The sequence below is a fragment of the Petromyzon marinus genome, chromosome 2 (genome assembly GCF_048934315.1).
Source record: "Petromyzon marinus isolate PM22_M1 ecotype Great Lakes invasive population chromosome 2, UKy_Petmar_22M1.pri1.0, whole genome shotgun sequence".
NCBI classification, from domain to species: Eukaryota; Metazoa; Chordata; class Hyperoartia; order Petromyzontiformes; family Petromyzontidae; genus Petromyzon; species Petromyzon marinus.
In genome coordinates, this window is record NC_133668.1 from 14,521,874 (window position 1) to 14,538,764 (window position 16,891).

Sequence of the window (16,891 nt, forward strand, 5' to 3'; positions counted from 1 at the left end):
GTCTATCCCATTGCTGGAGGAGGCTTTCTACATTGCGTGCATGTGTGCCCCAGGTGATAATTGTATGGCAGAGGGCACAGTTGGTGCATCTGTCAGTCATCTCAGTGAACCTATGGCACCTGGATCTTTTCTGTGACCTGCCAGCGAGCCTTTGACACTTCACGTGGCCTCGGAGTGCACCTAGCCTGGCACAAGAGCCGTGGTGACGTCACCACCACTATGTGGCAAATGGCGCTTGATGTTGATGGTATTTGAGTGGGTGTCCCTGGTTGTGGAGCGTTTATGTTTTCATTCATCCGCTGTAATCTATCCACCGCTGGATGAATGCCTTTCCAAGCCATCTCACGATCATGCGATGTTAGCAATCCACCGACGACCTGCGCACCAGCTGATTTCATCGCACCGTCTCTCCAGTGCGCTACGAATTGGGGCGGCGCAGCAAAATCCATACTCTACTTTGCTCCAATGTGTATGTTCGTGGCTTTCACCGACCATACTGACCAGCGTGGTGAACTGGTTAAAAAAACACTCCCCAATCATCCAGCAGTGAATTGGCAAATGGCCTGTACAATTTACATCCAGTGAGCTAGGTGTAAACATGATGTACAGTAATCGTAAACAAGTTATGGTGGCGTAACCAGTGACATTGGCAAATTTGGAAGATTTGGCAGGCCCTTTACCGAAAAGGAGTCTAGACTTGACGAGTCTTTCCTAGGTGAATGAGTGTAAGATAAGAGATAAAATAATTTAGCTGGCCGGCATCATGTTACCACCCAAACAAGGCAAAACTATTCATAATACAGGTTTTTTGGGTTAGATCGCATAAATATGTAATGAGCGACTTCCGCGACACGTCAAGTAGAGGGTACTTTTATTTCTCACACTGGGCACAACACAGGCCAACACTTCTTATTCTCACTCTGAGTACAACACTTAGATATTAACGTATCTACTGGCTACACACAACCGATCACTCGGCGTGGTCCCACCGCCCTCACTCGGCTACGCCGCTGGCTGGCGGCGTGACGGTGATGGCGATGAAAACCCCGCAGGAAATCTTCCACGTGGCCGGACGACAGAGAGAGAGATGTCGGCGAGCAGTGACGCAGCTAGGACCCAAGACTCCACACACGAACCCTGAGCCCCAGGTCTGCTCCCCCTTATATCCCCCCAGGCGTGGCTAGGCCCCGCTTCTGGCCACGCCCTCTCGTGGAACCTTCGAGCAGGTTCCCGGAGTATCTCGGCTAACCCCACCCGTTACCTTTGCCCCAGATACCTCTCCTTCTCTGATTGGTTGTTACTTTAACCGTGCCCGTAGCCGTGATTCCCTTTCCCGGGCAGGAGTTGTCACCATGTCATTACAAATATATAAATGTGTCGTTAAACCCGCCACCACTTGACACAGCCAATTAGTAAGGTTTGTCACGTAACCAGAACAAAGAAATGAGTTACTAGTACTGTACAGCACACTGGTGTGTTGGAGAGCAAAGCCATACCATTTACATCTAAGTACGATGTTTCGCCAGTAATTACAACTAACTTCATCAGGCGACAGCCAGATTTGTGGAGAAATCCTCCTCTTTCGTTCCTTAAATAGAAGGGTAGATGTGATGACGTCACTTGTGTGCTCTTCTTGCGCGAAGTGGTGGTGGGGGATTAATGAATGCATATAAATGACTATGGGTATGCATTGCCGGTTGAGTTATTTGTATGGTAATACAAGCACATTATGCATGCACATTATTTAAGCCCGTTGTTCTTGTACCTCCTGTTGAATGTGTGCACTGTTATTGTTCAAGGGTAATCCCTATTGAAGTATGGTGACCTGTATAGGCATGCATTTAAACAATGTAAACAATGAACTAAGTCTATACGTATCCGAACGGTTAAACGTATTTTTATTTCTCTCAATTTCGATAGATTATCTAATTAGTCTTGGCCAGTAGTCACTAGTTTTGCACACAACTTAAACATGATCAAAATGAATTGAGTGTCTTTGTTGGCACGCGTGTTCTGCCACTGCCGACAGTTGTGAGTATTTAATGTTCCTTTGGTGTTCTTTTGTTCTCGTGCTGATCATTCGTCCTGTTTGCCCAACATAGCATTTGCTACACGTGCAATTAATCCGGTACACACCTTCTGTTGATAGCTTCGGTAATACATCTTTTGTACTAGATATTAATTTCTGTATTTTATGTACCGTGCCAAGTTAGACTCGGATGTTTTGTTTTTCCAAACATCTGGCTAGTTTATCAGTTACTCCGGCAAATGTACGTTATTTTAATAGTTTTAATTACTTGGTCAGTTTTAACCATTCTGTTATTTGATTTATTTTTGGCATTCAATGCCCTATTGATTTGTATATCATTGTAACAGTTCAATTGCAGCGCTTCTTTAACACGATTAAGGGGCCGTTCATAAATGACGTCACGTGATTTTGGCCGATTTTTGACCCCCCTCCCCCCTCGTCACACGGCGTCACAAAAAGTCAGACCCCCCTCAAATATGACGTCACAAAGCTCTGCCCCCCCCAAACCATATTTCCATTTTGAAAATAAAACATGCTTCAAATCGCTTTAAACTATTGTCATTGTAGTGCGTATTTAATGTGGCGCTGCACTTTGATGTTGTAGGAGAAAACACGTATTAAAAAGGCGTTGGAAAGCTGAAATTTAGCATAAAAATCACTTTTAAATATTCAACGTCTAACTAAAACTGCAGATGTTCAGAATATAATATTGAAATTATCTTGTAATTATAAAATATTAAAAGTAATTACAACTAAAAAAATACTTGAAACTTTGTAGTAGAACGAAGCAAAATGGAGAGTACACTTATAACAATCACATTCATTTCACAGAATGAAAAGCCCTGGTAGAATCATTAGAATCAAATGTTTAATAACAATCATTACATTTTTTTACAAAATGTATGCTTCTCCATTCTACCATCGAGAAGCAAAATGCTCTTTCATGGAATAAATAAAAGGTGACCTTAGTAATTTAAATAATCAAATAGTTAATGATGAAAATTAATCAAAATTAGTGTTGTAACAATTCTATATTTATTTAAAGTTGCGCATTTTGATGTGACGTCACATTTCTCAAACCTCCCCCCCCCTCGTCACACATCGTCACAAATGTCTGACCCCCCTCCCCCCTAGGTGCGTGACGTCATTTATGGACGGCCCCTAATTTCACTTCTCAGACTATCACCATCTGACACTTAGCCCGATGTACGAGCATCTTGATGAGAGAGGATTTCTGTGCGGGGTGATGGTGTGCGTTTTCTGTTATTTTTACCATTTCGACCGCGCCCGAGCAGAACATCCATAAAATTTATATTCTGCTGGCAGAATATCCAAAACCTGTATTATCGATGACATTGGTCGCGAAAGCCGACGCGTTTAAACCAATGCAAAAAAAAATAACAACTTTGCGCATGACGTCACCCCGCCGTGAGCAGTGCGCGGTGGCGTCACGGCGTTTGTGACGTCGTCTAAACATCTCCAGAGCCCCGCATGTTGCGGTGACGTCACGGGCCTCACTGCTGCTGCTGAGAGCCGAGCGGGAGAAGCTGCCACCTCCGCCGCCGCCGTGCTGATTGCTGATAGCGCAGATGCTGCTGCTGCTAATGATGATGATGGTGAGTGCGAGCTGTCCGGGGGACGTTGGGGCCCCCTTTTTTTCCGCGCCGCGCTCGGGCAGCGTCGGAGCAGGGCAGAGGCGAGGCGCGGCGCGGCCCCGCGCGGTCCGCAGCCCCAGCGCTAACCTCGACTCTCGCGTCCTGCGGCCCCCGGGGTCGAGGCGGTGTGTGTGTGGGGGGTGGGGGGGAGGGACGGGTGGCCTTGTGTGTGTGTGTGCGCGCTTTGTGTGTGTGTGTGGGTTATAACACCTGAACCGGTTCTGGGAGTCGCCAAGGTCGAATCATTCTCAAATGAGTACCCTGGTTCGTGGTGTAAACATCAGCACTGGGGAGACAAAGACGGCCGGGCGTGGCGTTTGCCACGCACCCCCCCTCCCCTCTCGTCTGCCGGTTTCAGCCTTCGTAGGTGCTCGCTAACAGCGCTTGCTACAACGATATGTTAAAGGCTATACGGAGGATTTTTGGGGGGAGGGGGGGGGAGGCTAGATTCAGTGATTGATCTTGGGGTGGGTGTCACTATATGATGTGTATTGGGGGGGGGGTGCTTAAGTGTTGTGCGTGTTGAGTGTTGAAGGGTGTTTGTTGCCGGGGGGGGGGCAGATTCAGTGTTCAATTTCTGTGGGGAGAGAAGGTTCAGTGAATGGGGGGTGGGGCGGGCGATTGTGTGTGTACGCGTTCAGTGCGTCTCTATCACGGGCTTATTTTGGTGTTTCCACCGTAGTCCTGCTGCCAGCGAGCCTTCGACACTTCACGTGTGACCTCCAAGTGCACCTGGCCTGGCACAGGCGCCGTGATGACGTCACCGTGGTATTCGCATTGGTTCGGTGTGTGTTTTGAGGCGGAGGGGGGCGCGGATTCAGTGTTTTTGTATGGAGGGGGTTGGTATGGGTTCAATGTGTCTGTAGATATGGGGGGGGGGGTTTGCGTGTTCAGTGTTGATTGGGGGGGGGGGTGTCAGTGATGTGGAGCGGTGGCGCAGCGGTTAGCGCTACGAACCCGGCCACCCGAGTTCGATTCCCGCTCACGGCCACCAACACCCAGTGACGATTATCTAAACGGGTTCTGGGTCTCCCCTAGGTCGACGTGGTTGTTGGCCACCCACCCCCTTGTTCATAGGTGCTCGTTAACAGCACCTTCCCCAGCAGGTTATATGTGTGTCGAGGATGGCGAATTCAATATTGGTGGGGGGTGGTTCAGTGTGGGGGGTCGTTGAGGAAGGAGTGGGGGCAAGATTGTGTGTTGGGAGGGTATGGGTTGTATATTGGTGGGTTCGTGTGCGTGTGGGTTATTAACGTGTGTGTGCAAGAACCTATTAAGGCCCGAATGCAGATAGTAGGGAGAGGTGGCGAATTATCCGAACCGTAGGTCGACTCTGCCTCAAATGAGTATCTGGTGCGGTGTGTAAACATCTCCACGAGGGAGACAAAGGCGGCCCGGGCGTGGTGCTGGCCACGCCAGGCCCGTCTTAATAGGTGCTCGCTAACAACGCTTGCCCTAACATTCAGTTTAGACTATACGGGGAATCCTTATATTTGATTGCGTGGACGGATTTGTGTGTGGGTTGCATATTGGTTTGTTTTTGAGTGGGTTCGTTTGTCCGTGTGTGTGTGTCGATGTGTGGTTTCGTGCCCGTGAATTTATGGATGTAAGTGTACACGCGTTTGTGTGGATTTGTATCATCTATGTTCCTAGTCCTGGTCACACCAAGATGTGCGTGGTATGCGGGCCTTAATATGGTGCTTGCTAACAGCACTTGTCCAAAAAAAAATCTGCAACTGAAGGTAATTAACTTCTATTATATTGCATTTACGTGTTGTAAATGCTTTGCGTGTGTTCACTGGCCATGTGTGTACTTGCTTACCGATATATAGCGTAATTTCGTACGGTATTTTTTTTTTCAAAATTATTGCATGTGTTGAATGACCTCGTATTTTCGTGTAAACTATTGAATCTTAGTATTTGTGTGACGCCCGTTTGTATTTTCCACGTATTTGTGTCGGTGCGTTTGTATTGTACGAGCTTACACATGTTTGCCGTGTGTGCCCTTGTGGATTTGTGTTGGTATATTGTTGTGCATATGCCCTGTGTGTGGCTGCGCACATAGTTGGTGTGTGTCATCTATTTTATTATCCACGCACTGTACGGCATGTTCGCTTAGCTGCTGAAACACAAGGGTGGCTTCTATTGCGCGCTGATGATGATTTAGAACACAACACACGAATGGATATAAACCCGCATACAGAGGAGACCACGGGTTGCAGCACATTAACTATGCAGTCAAGCCACCTGAATTGCAACCATGTCTGCTGCCTGGCCTTGTCACCCTGCATGCCACCCAATTAGCCACACTGCTTTTCCAGCCTCCCTCTCCAGCCTGTTGCCCGTGATGAGTACCGATTACACAAGCATGTGTATTTGCTGCATTCTCTAATCTAAACATTAAATATTATGGGGGGGGGGGGGGTTCAACTGTTACACGAAAAACAAATGCTTCCGATTGTTATAAAACGAAAATAATTGCCAATGCGTTTGATAATTCTAATTTATATATACTACATAGTGATAATTATTTGTATCCTCTCAAGTGGTATGAGATCAAGGAAATCTTCATTATCTATAAGACATGGCAAGTGCAAACAGGTGACATGGCTTCACATTCGAATGTGTGCAGCTTGTTTACATCTGGTGTGCAAAGCAAGGCAAGACTTTGATTACAAAAAAGTGGAGGCATTTTAGCAGTCCTGTGTTGTAATGACGATTCATGAAGGATTATTGACAGAATTGACCACAGTATGGAACTGTTTAAATGTCGAAACAACCCACATTATTACAAATAACAGCTCAAATGAAAATCAAAACGAGATATTACGTGACTGAGCGTAAAATAAGATGTCAACTTAGACGAATGGTCGCCTTCAGAAAGTGTATCCTGGTTAATAATAGACATGCTACATTTAGAGTGACCAAAGTTCCAACAAAAAGGGTGTTCACACTAATAACGTGCGCATATTATGAATGTTACTTTGTTTTAAATATGATTGTACTCTGCCTATATCTCGCATTGTGTCCGTATTATAGTGTCAATTCTCCATGGGCTGTCTTGTGGTCTGTAAGTAAAAAAAATGCTGATGGACATTTACTAATGCATTGGCTGAATGGGAATTGTAAATGTTTTACTGATTGATTTATTATTCTGCCATCCCCAACGAGACACTGTTACAAAGGCACCAGGGCCTTAGCTGCACAGCAGACTGAACTGCGCCCACACTAACGAACTATTTGTTGTGAAAATTTAATGATTTAGGATTTAAAGGAAGATGTAATCCAAAAACCAAATAGCTCTTGCAGATACATTTATAGGCTGTGCTTTCCTGGATGTTAAGCATGCGTTTTAGATTTTGTTTATGGGGGAAAATACTACAATTTTACAGCTCAAATAATGATGGTACTATAGTGACATCACTATACATCTGACAACCCATCAATGCAACCAGATGAAAACGTTTAGTGCAATTATGCCTTTAAAAAATATTTCCAATTTTATTCCATTTGCGATATATGCATCATGTTGTGAAACAAATAATCCATTCAGATCTCTCGTCAAGGAGTACAACCCTTTGTTAGAGAACAGCTCATGGCAGCACTTATCACAGTGGTACCTTGGAGATCCCTTTAAGTGACCTCTGTTCTACGCAGTAGAGGGCAGCACTTTCCCACCCACTCTGCCACTTAGAGTAATGTTCGTCATATTGAAATCATACTGATATTTTTAAATTCCCAGAGCCACAATGCAACCAAATTGACCACATACCCATAGTTAATGTGATTGTTTTTTTATGCAAAATATGAGATTATCAACTCACTGAACTTGAGAACCTAGTGTAATCACAGACGTCTGCCCAGATTAAAACTCAGGGTCTCAGCAGTGCCAGCGCAACGCTCTGACCTCTGAGCCACCTGGCCACTTTGCAGTGATGCTATCTTGGTGTGTCGGTGTTTGAAGTTTTTTTCTGCATTAGGCATGCTCATGAATCATACACAAGGTGACACGTGTTCTGTGCCAAGGTATATTGCACACTGATGTTTTTGCACTTGACTTAATTGCCTTTTTTTGTTTTAGGGCATATCGTTTGACATGCAAGCATTCCAGTCCAATGCTCAAAGCAATGTTTCCAATAAATTGTGGAGGCACTATGAGCAATGCTATTTAAACCGGCACAAATATGGTTTCTTAAATTGTACATATAATCGTTTTACAATGTGAGCATTTGACAGCATTTTTGCAACTTTTTAAAATTTCAAGTGGTGGCTAACATCAGAACTGTCCTGCAGATAATTAAAAAAAATCAGAATGTTCGTGCATGTTCCAGCCGTGCCATTGGGCACTCTATTGATGTAAGAATCCTCTGGGAGCATATTGTCTACGATTTTGGGATTGGAGTCTGTTTGGGGTGAAAGGGCTTCACGAAGACACCCGCTGCTTTGCAGCAACCTTGCACATGCTACGTTGGAATGGTGTAGTATAGCACGGGTGCCCGATGTCTGCAGCACGCCCACATTTATTTTTAGGTCTGTTCTTGCCGCGCGAACAGGCAGCCCACCCCAGGGACCATTTCTTTTAACCCTTGCTGCGTGTGGTGGCCAGCCTTCATAGTGCACATTGTGTCTGCCTCGTACGCTTTAGACGATCCCGTGTGTGTTTCACACACATCTGAGGCTTTTGTTTGGTTGTAACTGACATCACGCCAAGTGGTAGGGAGCAATAATTATGTTTTCTATTCCGATTGAAATTTGTTTAAAATGTTTAATATGGGATTGTTATGACATCCAATATTTTTCACGTGTAGTGAAAAGTGGAATGGATGACATTTTCAAAGTAAATAGACATTCGAAGGATGTTTATTTTCACGTGCATTGACAAAGGTGAGAAGCGTTGAATTAAATTCTAAACGCGTTTTGCAACTATGTCAAACATTTTTTTTTATAAATGAGTACGTGCATTTCCAAAATAATTCACGTGGTGTTTGGTGTGAGCATCAGTATGGTGTCACCTTGTGTATGTGCTTGGGAAGCAACCCGCTGCCTTTGAAGGATTTAGGCAGTTGCTGCGGCGGTGTGCCAACCCATTTCTCGGGGTGGTAGGAGGTAGTTGTGGGGGTGGTAGGAGGTAGCTGGGGTGTGGTAGGAAGTAGCTGGTGTAGACAAGGCAGTGGTGGGCTGTAGTCTTCTTGCAAATTTGAAGGTGAGGCAGAGTAGATCAATTATGTCTTGCTTTGAGCATAAGTGCCACAAAGCTTGGGAAGAATTGCACCTTTAAATTCATCATGTTAAGACGGTGGATCGGTTTGAGTCAGCCTTGGGTTTTATTTTTAAAGGGCCTTATGTCGTTAGCGTCACTTGGTGTTAATTGAATGATTGGTAGTATTCCTTGAAATCGACAATCTATCGGCAGTAGTTGACGTGGATAATCAAACGAGAAACTTGGGCTGATGCTAATTGTTCCCTGTTACAAATACAATTGCACACAAAAACACTCAGTTCTGTGCTTGCTGCATGTCTATTTGAATGACGTTTTCATTGTACATAGCTCTTGAAATGTTGTCATCTATATATAAGGGAAATTTGTGAATGTGTGTCTGTTCGAAATGTTTAGCATACTTCCCGACATGCAACAAACTTGAAATTTGGCATGTGGGTAGCTTCCAGACTGTACATAATGCAAAAAAGTCTAAAAATAGACTTTTGTATTTTGGGGGGGGGGGGGGGTTGCAATAATGGATATAATTTGCACGGCAAGTGAGCGGTGACGTCACATCTGTGATGCCACCCGCATGTGGTAGCGTCACGCAGTGTGCCTGCTGACGTCACGCATCCCCCCACCCCCACCCTTTGCGTAGGCCGTGTATTAATCCCAGACAACAACTCACTCCAGCGCTGTCCTACCAGACAGTCTCGCCCCCTTCACCTGATGAAGGCCGCTTGTGTTGTGGCCGAAACGTCGTGAGAATATTATTGTGTTATTTTATTTTATCAATTTATTATTTTATTCTCATTCTACGTGACTTTACCGAAAGAACCAAAGAAGATGAATCATTGCAGTCACGAAAGCTTTAAATCGAAATTTAACCGCCTCTACGGGGAGGGATTCCACACATCCTTAAGATCATTCAACAGACTTCGGGATAAGAAGGCTCAACTAATCGAGTCTCTCACCTTTCTGAAGAGATGCCGCGACTCTAAGAGCATACTAGGGCCTCGCAGCTGTCTCTCTCCCCCTCCTCTGTTCCGACCATGGACGAACTCGTCCGTCTGAACGGGGCCCATAGCTATCCGTGGTACGGAAATTTGAGGGCTCTTTGTTCCTCTCACACAGCTTAAAAGCCGTGATCTGAACGTGGCTCTCTCACTCCAGCGCTGTCCTACCAGACAGTCTCGCCCCCTTCACCTGATGAAGGCCGCTTGTGTTGTGGCCGAAACGTCGTGAGAATATTATTGTGTTATTTTATTTTATCAATTTATTATTTTATTCTCATTCTACGTGACTTTACCGAAAGAACCAAAGAAGAACAATCCAAGTCTCGGGCGAAGCCGGGTAGTAAAGCTAGTGCTGTATATAAACAGGTGCACATTTTGAATAGTGTATTCTGTTAAGTGTATAAGTGCTTGGATTTTGACCATTAACTCTTCATGTTGAGCAATGCAGATTGGTGAAGACAGAGGTGTCTTGGACTGGTTTAGATATTGTACCCCACTGATATTAACTGTGGCTCTGGAATTAGAAATGTATATTTGGAATTAATGGTTTATTCTATCATTGTATATGTGCATTATATTCCAATGCTCTCTATTATTAAGCACTATTGTATAATTCACACACTATGTTAAAAGTCAAAATAAAATACTGCAGCAGGACATGCTTTCCACTCATGTGGTATTATGTAATTACGTTCCCACTTTAATTAACCCATGTGGCCAGAAAGGATGAATGTGTAATGTGATTAGGTACTATTACTCTAAGCAGTGACTTTTCGTGGTCTTTATGAGATCCTAAGATCTCTCATAGGATCAGGCAGACTCATGGCCTCTTTTTGAGATTGAAATGAATGAACATTCATATTTTTTTCTGGCGGTATTGCATACTGTAGTGTTTACATTTGTTTGGCTGTTTCAGCTGTGAACATTACATGCTGAAACAGCACAGTCCTATTGTGAGAGAAACTGATTTCAACAGCTGTTGTCTAAGAAAAAAGCATTGCAGTGGAGGAGGCTGTTGTACAAGCGAGCTATTTGCCCTAACGAGTGAGCCAAGAGAATTAATCAAAACACATTTCGTTTTGCCGTTCTAATCCTCCTCATACGCCATGAGAGATAACTGCAAAACGAATTACTACCCTGTGAATATGCAAATGTATTTTACATGCTTTAACATTTTCGTTTACATGTTATTTACCTTAACTATTGGAGGCAAAATTAAATATGCACGAAACTGCTCTCGGAAATAGCAGTCAGCTTTCCGTTTTGTAATGATTTATTTCCGAATCTGATCTGTTTTTGAAAAGGTAATGGTTTATTAAAGGGACTAATTCTTGATGCACCGTTTCTCCCTTTACATGTGTTGCCTGCATTTCATCCAAAAGAGCATTGCTGTATGTGAATATGCACTCCGATGTGTGACTACACATGTGCAAACAGGCATTATTTATATCCTACTTGTGGTGTGAATGCCCATAGGGAATGCACCCGTGCATGTGCCGTCTTTTTCAGAAAGTTGTAATCTAAACGTGGTTTTGACCCGAGCTGGGTCTTTCCTGTGCATGTACTTTCAATTTAAACAATAGATTCCAAGTACGTAGGCTGTCATAAATAAGGAGATTGACATCTTCATTTGTCCCTTGAAAAGGAGTGCCAGGAGGAGGATGATGTACTCTATTTCAATGTCAGAAAATTATATTGTTTGATCCTGTTAAGTATTTGTTCCCTGGCATACGGTTATTATTGTTAGCAGGTACTGTGTGTGCAGAGCAAGCAAAACTTGTATAAGTGACAATTATTTGTGACTTTGACTTCGATGCCAATGTCAAATGATGCCAGGCGCTGTAGTGTGCATGGCAATCTAAACAAAATGGAAACAATTGCCTTCAGCTTGGCAGGATACAAAGGTGTTGCCGTTAGCCTCGTGCAAGGTGCTCCCTCCACAACGTTCATTCTTCAGCACAGGGCTGGAGACTTTTTTGAGAACATTCCGATTTTGTAATCTGCACAATTCCTGAAGCTTGGTCATAGACCTAGGTAGGTTTAGGTGGGCTGCACACACGCCCACACACACAGGCCCAGGGTGCAAACAGCACCTCATCACCTGTGCTGTTGTAGCTTGTTCATTGTGAACTTAATGCTTAAGTACATCTGTGGGAGATGTACTTAAGTGATGTTTATGGTGCTGTTAAGAAATGCTTCTCAAGGGCTTATTTGGGACTGTGAATGTGTTACACAAATGGATGGTTCAGAACAATGTGTTTTGTCTGAAAGCAATTTCATATAGTTCTGTGGACAACGCAGATATGTTTGAATAGATCATATTAATCTTACCAGCATTTGCCCTGTAAGTGTGATACTCATTTAGTGAAGTATACATCTCTATATATATAAAAGGGAAATTCGTGAATGTGTGTCTGTTGGAAATGTTTAACATACTTCCCGACATGCAACAAACTTGAAATTTGGCATGTGGGTAGCTTCCAGACTGTACAAATAGACTTTTGTATTTGGGGGGGGCGCAATAATGGATATATTTTGCACGGCAAGTGAGCGGTGACGTCACATCTGTGATGTCACCCGCATGCGGCAGCGTCACGCAGTGTGCCTGCTGACGTCACGCATCCCCCCCAACCCTCCGTGTATTAATCCAAGAAAATAATCCAAGTCCCGGGCGAAGCCGGGTAGTTAAGCTAGTATCTATATATGAAAAGGGGGGAATTGATGACTTACATTAAAGTTAGATTTCTTTCCATGTCACCACTGAGTATGCACATTCACTATTACAGCAGTGGGACAGCTGTAAAGCACCGTGTTGATAGATACTGCTCGTGTATGTCGGTTATATTAAATGCGACCCAAACGTCAGATAAACACTGCATAATTACATTGCCTCCTGCATTTGGCTGATATTGCTAGCGATTGATAACACGTGATTTTAAAACAGCCGCAATTTGGCCGCAGCCTTCCCTGGGTGGCGTTACGTCGCATCTGGAACGGATTTTGTCCACAGCGCGGTGGTTGGGTGGGCGTGATGTTGGGGTGGAAGCGACCCTACTCCGCGGAGATGGCAGCCGACAATTGGCTTTCAGCTGGCCCAGTGCAAAAGTGACATGGCCTGCAAATCTGTGCCTCGTTGCGTGGGTGGGATACACAGCGTGGCGCGGCTCTGTCAACTTCGGCTTAACAACGATGTTTCTATGACATCCTGAAAATATCTGAAACGATGGTGTGTTTTTATGCGCTGCTCGTGGAGACTTAAACACTTGTCATAGACAATGCGATGTCAGTGTACCGCACGGCATGTGTCATTCCTACATTGTATTGGCAAAGTAATTAATGCCTCGATTACGAGGTACTCTTTAAATTAAATTTTTATTTCAGGTTCACATCCTAACCTAAACATGCACGTTTAGAAGATGGTATCAGTCATGTGTGAACGTAGATACAGTACACATTACACACGAATACAATACTTTTACTCAGAATTCTTGTCATCATCAGCCGCAGTCAATCACCTGCGAGACGAAGGCTTCCCAAAGCTGATGCCATCTCAGTGATTCTGCAATACATGTGTGTTTTTAAAATAGCAACAATATATTGAGCGTTATCACTGAATGAAAAAAATATATATCTCAAACTGTACATGTCAGCCTTGTGTTTTGCTTCGAATATATTGTGTGCTCACATGTAATCATGGTTCAATGCCATTGAGTTACGGGAATGTGGTTAATTATATAAAAAAATAGATGTGATATAGGTATGGCTAATGATAATTATCGATTAAAATGTTTTTAATGGTTACCGAGTCACAAGAACAAACTCGTATACGGTACAATAAAAACTGTTAGGAAAACGATCAATTCAAAACTAACCTTGCAGTTTTCATTTCCGCAAAATTACTTAATGGAGAAATGTTCTCAAGAATATAATGATATATTTTAACATCTGTCACACAGTCTCCTGGGAAGGGTGGGCTGGGTGAAGGCTTGTACATGCAGACTTTTGATTCGGAGGCCTACGATTGATGTTGCAAGGGCCCCTGCACTCTCCATTCATGGGAACGTCGGTGGCATTTAGGGGGCAGGGAGAGAGCGCTCGGCGGCATTGAGAGGGGTACGCAAAACTATGTCACAACTTGACCCTTCCCCCCTGAATCCTATAGAACGGCCGATACTTAATCCACGCAGAAACGATCAAGGATTAATAATATTAACGTGTTTAAGCAAACATATAGTCAGTCCACCGCCGGACTTTCTTACTAATTTGAAGGCCAATATACACAAATTATTATCGAGGCTTCACCCCCCACCCCGCCCGCCCCTCCGTTTCCTATGCGTACGTACATTGTCAGTAGACCCCTCCATATGCAAGCGTACGCATTTGGATTAACTCCTTCCCCCCTCCATGCGTACGCATTAAATGGATAGGCCCCCCTGGCCTCATTCACAAGCGTGCATCGCGTCACTCCCCACCGCCACGGGCAGCACCGCACGCACGCGCACGCAAGTGGCACACGCACGCACACGCACACGCACGCAAGTGGCACGCACACGCACGCAAGTGGCACGCACACGCACGCAAGTGGCACGCACACGCACGCAAGTGGCACGCACACGCACGCGCCGAGATGAGGGAAGCAGCAGCGTGCGGGCACCCAAATGGTACGTAGCACTGACCTGGACAGCCACAGCATAATTATAATTTGGTGGCCGTATCGTGCAAAGTTGTGCTTCGTGTTTTCGTGGATTATTCGGAATTTAGTATTTTAAAAGGTTTGTTTTGATTTAGAATTTTAAAGGTTTTCATATGGTCTTCCGGGATGTCTAGTGCATCGTTGCGTTTCAAGGCGTGAGTGACTCACCACTGTTATATAACACACCGCTGTTTTTGCATATTTTACTGTGATTTTGCAACCGAGACTTCGAATTTCTTAAAGAATAAAATAACATTGTTTTTTCAGAGCTGTCACATTTCAGGATGTTGCGGATTTAAAACTATTGACGTATTTTTCTTTTGTACACAATGTTCTGTATCATAATTTTAGTTTCAGAGGCATGTGAAGCTTGAGAAATCGATCTGAGATCCATATATATTTTTAGGGAGTGTTATGCAGAAGGAACTTGTTTGAGGAGCATGTTGTTATATTTTTGACATCTTGGTACTGCACATATGACAAGAGCTGCATGTTTTATTTGTGACATAGCAATGCTTCTTGGATGGATGGGTGCATTTCCGGTTGGCCAGTCTGAGAGCCCCCCCACTCTCCCAGATCCAGAACATTGCTCTTGTCCATTGACACCTTTCATTGTCTCCAAACCTTATCCTTCTTTGCTGTTATGTCCATCGTCTTTTTTTCTCTACTTTGTAACAGCCTCGGGCCTTGGTCCCTCAAACTTACTTCACAGGAAGCTAGTGTGTGATTTTTATGAGAATGTATTTTTACGACTTTACTTGCTTGTGACTGAATGTGAGGTAGCGGCTGCCTGCTGTGTTCTTGTGTGCCTGCTCCCCCCTGCTGCTCTTAAGCAATTCTCTTTCTTTTATTCAACTATTCGTTTTTTTTAATGGCTTGCACAGTTGGGAAGCAAGGTATGTGTATGATAATAGGTTTTTCCCCTTTTTTTCTGGAAACATAACAGGTGTTAAGGTGTTAAAACACCAAACTGAAACCTTTTTACAAGGAATCATGTCTGCATTAACCACAATGCTTGTGGTCAGAATGCAAACAAAAACATACTCTGATAATATATGCATTGTCCTTGAAACTGATTGGTCCACACCAGAGACAGCTTTCTTGAATGCAGCCATGATTCCTTGTAAAAAAGGTTTCAGTTTAATGTTTTAACATCTTAACACCTGTTTTGTTGCCAGAAAAAAGGGGAAAACCCTACTATCATTTTGGTACTGGCAAAGGAGGTCCCATGAAGGTATGTGTAGTTTTGCCAATGCTATGATCAGCATGTGTATAAAAGAGGGCATGTGGTGCAAGATTATGCATGATTGGATACCTGGTTCCAAGTTTGGCAGCAGTGCGTAAACAGGCTACAAAGTAATTATGAAATTATAAGCTTGTATTTCAGGCAAAAGCCATGCTTTAGAGCAGTCGGAGAGTAAACCGGTGTAGCATGTGAATGTAATTTGTAAAGCAGTCTTGAGCCATAACTCTATGGCTCTACTTTGGAGAAGAGCCATTGCCCAAAATCTTAGATGATTATGTATAGTTTTTAGTTATGCGTGAGTGTTATTACCAAGTTAGGCCACATGTAATATCATTTCCTGTTTAGTATACTCTCATACATCCAATGTAAGAGACGTTAATAATAACATACATCCTTTTGTTCTTCCACTTTTGAATGACGGCCTCCCCACGCCATGCCGATTATGGGGGTTGTTTGACCATTTAACTATTTGTATTTTTACCAGGTAAGGCCCACTGAGCTATATAGCTTTTTTTCTCAAGCGACCTGGCCACAAACGATAGCTCAATGAAGTTGCTTATCAAGTGGAAATCTGTTGCAGCCAAATACTCAAAGCACATGTTTGTAAATGTGGAGGGAACAACAGAGGATCTGGGAGAAAAATCCGCACGACCACGGAAAGAGACACGCTAACTCCAAATAAACAGGCGTCATGGTCTGGATCGAACCCAGGACCTCCTGTTTACCAGGCGAGGGAGTTAATATCTCGCTACCGCGTTGCCCCCTAACGTCATCATGCTGGTCAGTACGAGTTGGTGAAGCTTGGGAGGGGGCACACCTGAACTGGTTCAGATATCACACACCACTGATGGTTGCCGTGGTGGGGAATTAAATTCAAAGTTCGGAGTGCAGTGCACTGAACACTTTCCCACCCCTTCCCCACAACCCCATCACCCAAGGCATGTTATCCTTCAATAACATGAAAATACAATGAATAACCAACACTGCTTTAACATGCTCACACATGGTAGGCTAAAAACACCATTATTTGTTCGTTTCTCGTTTCTAAGCAG

At 43.9% G+C, this 16,891-nt stretch overlaps 1 protein-coding gene across 8 annotated transcripts in view; it reads left to right on the forward strand.

Moving 5' to 3' along the window:
- Positions 1 to 3,477: 3,477 nt before the first annotated feature.
- The window catches only part of LOC116946776 (cAMP-regulated phosphoprotein 21-like), a 77,397-nt gene continuing 63,983 nt past the window's right edge, over positions 3,478 to 16,891 (forward strand). For 2 of the 8 annotated variants that reach the window (XM_032961952.2, XM_076070259.1), the window contains exon 1: positions 3,481 to 3,645. The gene's annotated coding sequence lies outside the window, so the exon portion shown is untranslated. Of the gene's footprint in view, positions 3,646 to 14,308; positions 14,562 to 16,891 lie in introns of those variants that run through there. The other 6 variants (XM_032961992.2, XM_032961984.2, XM_032962006.2 and 3 more) reach the window with 6 other exon arrangements.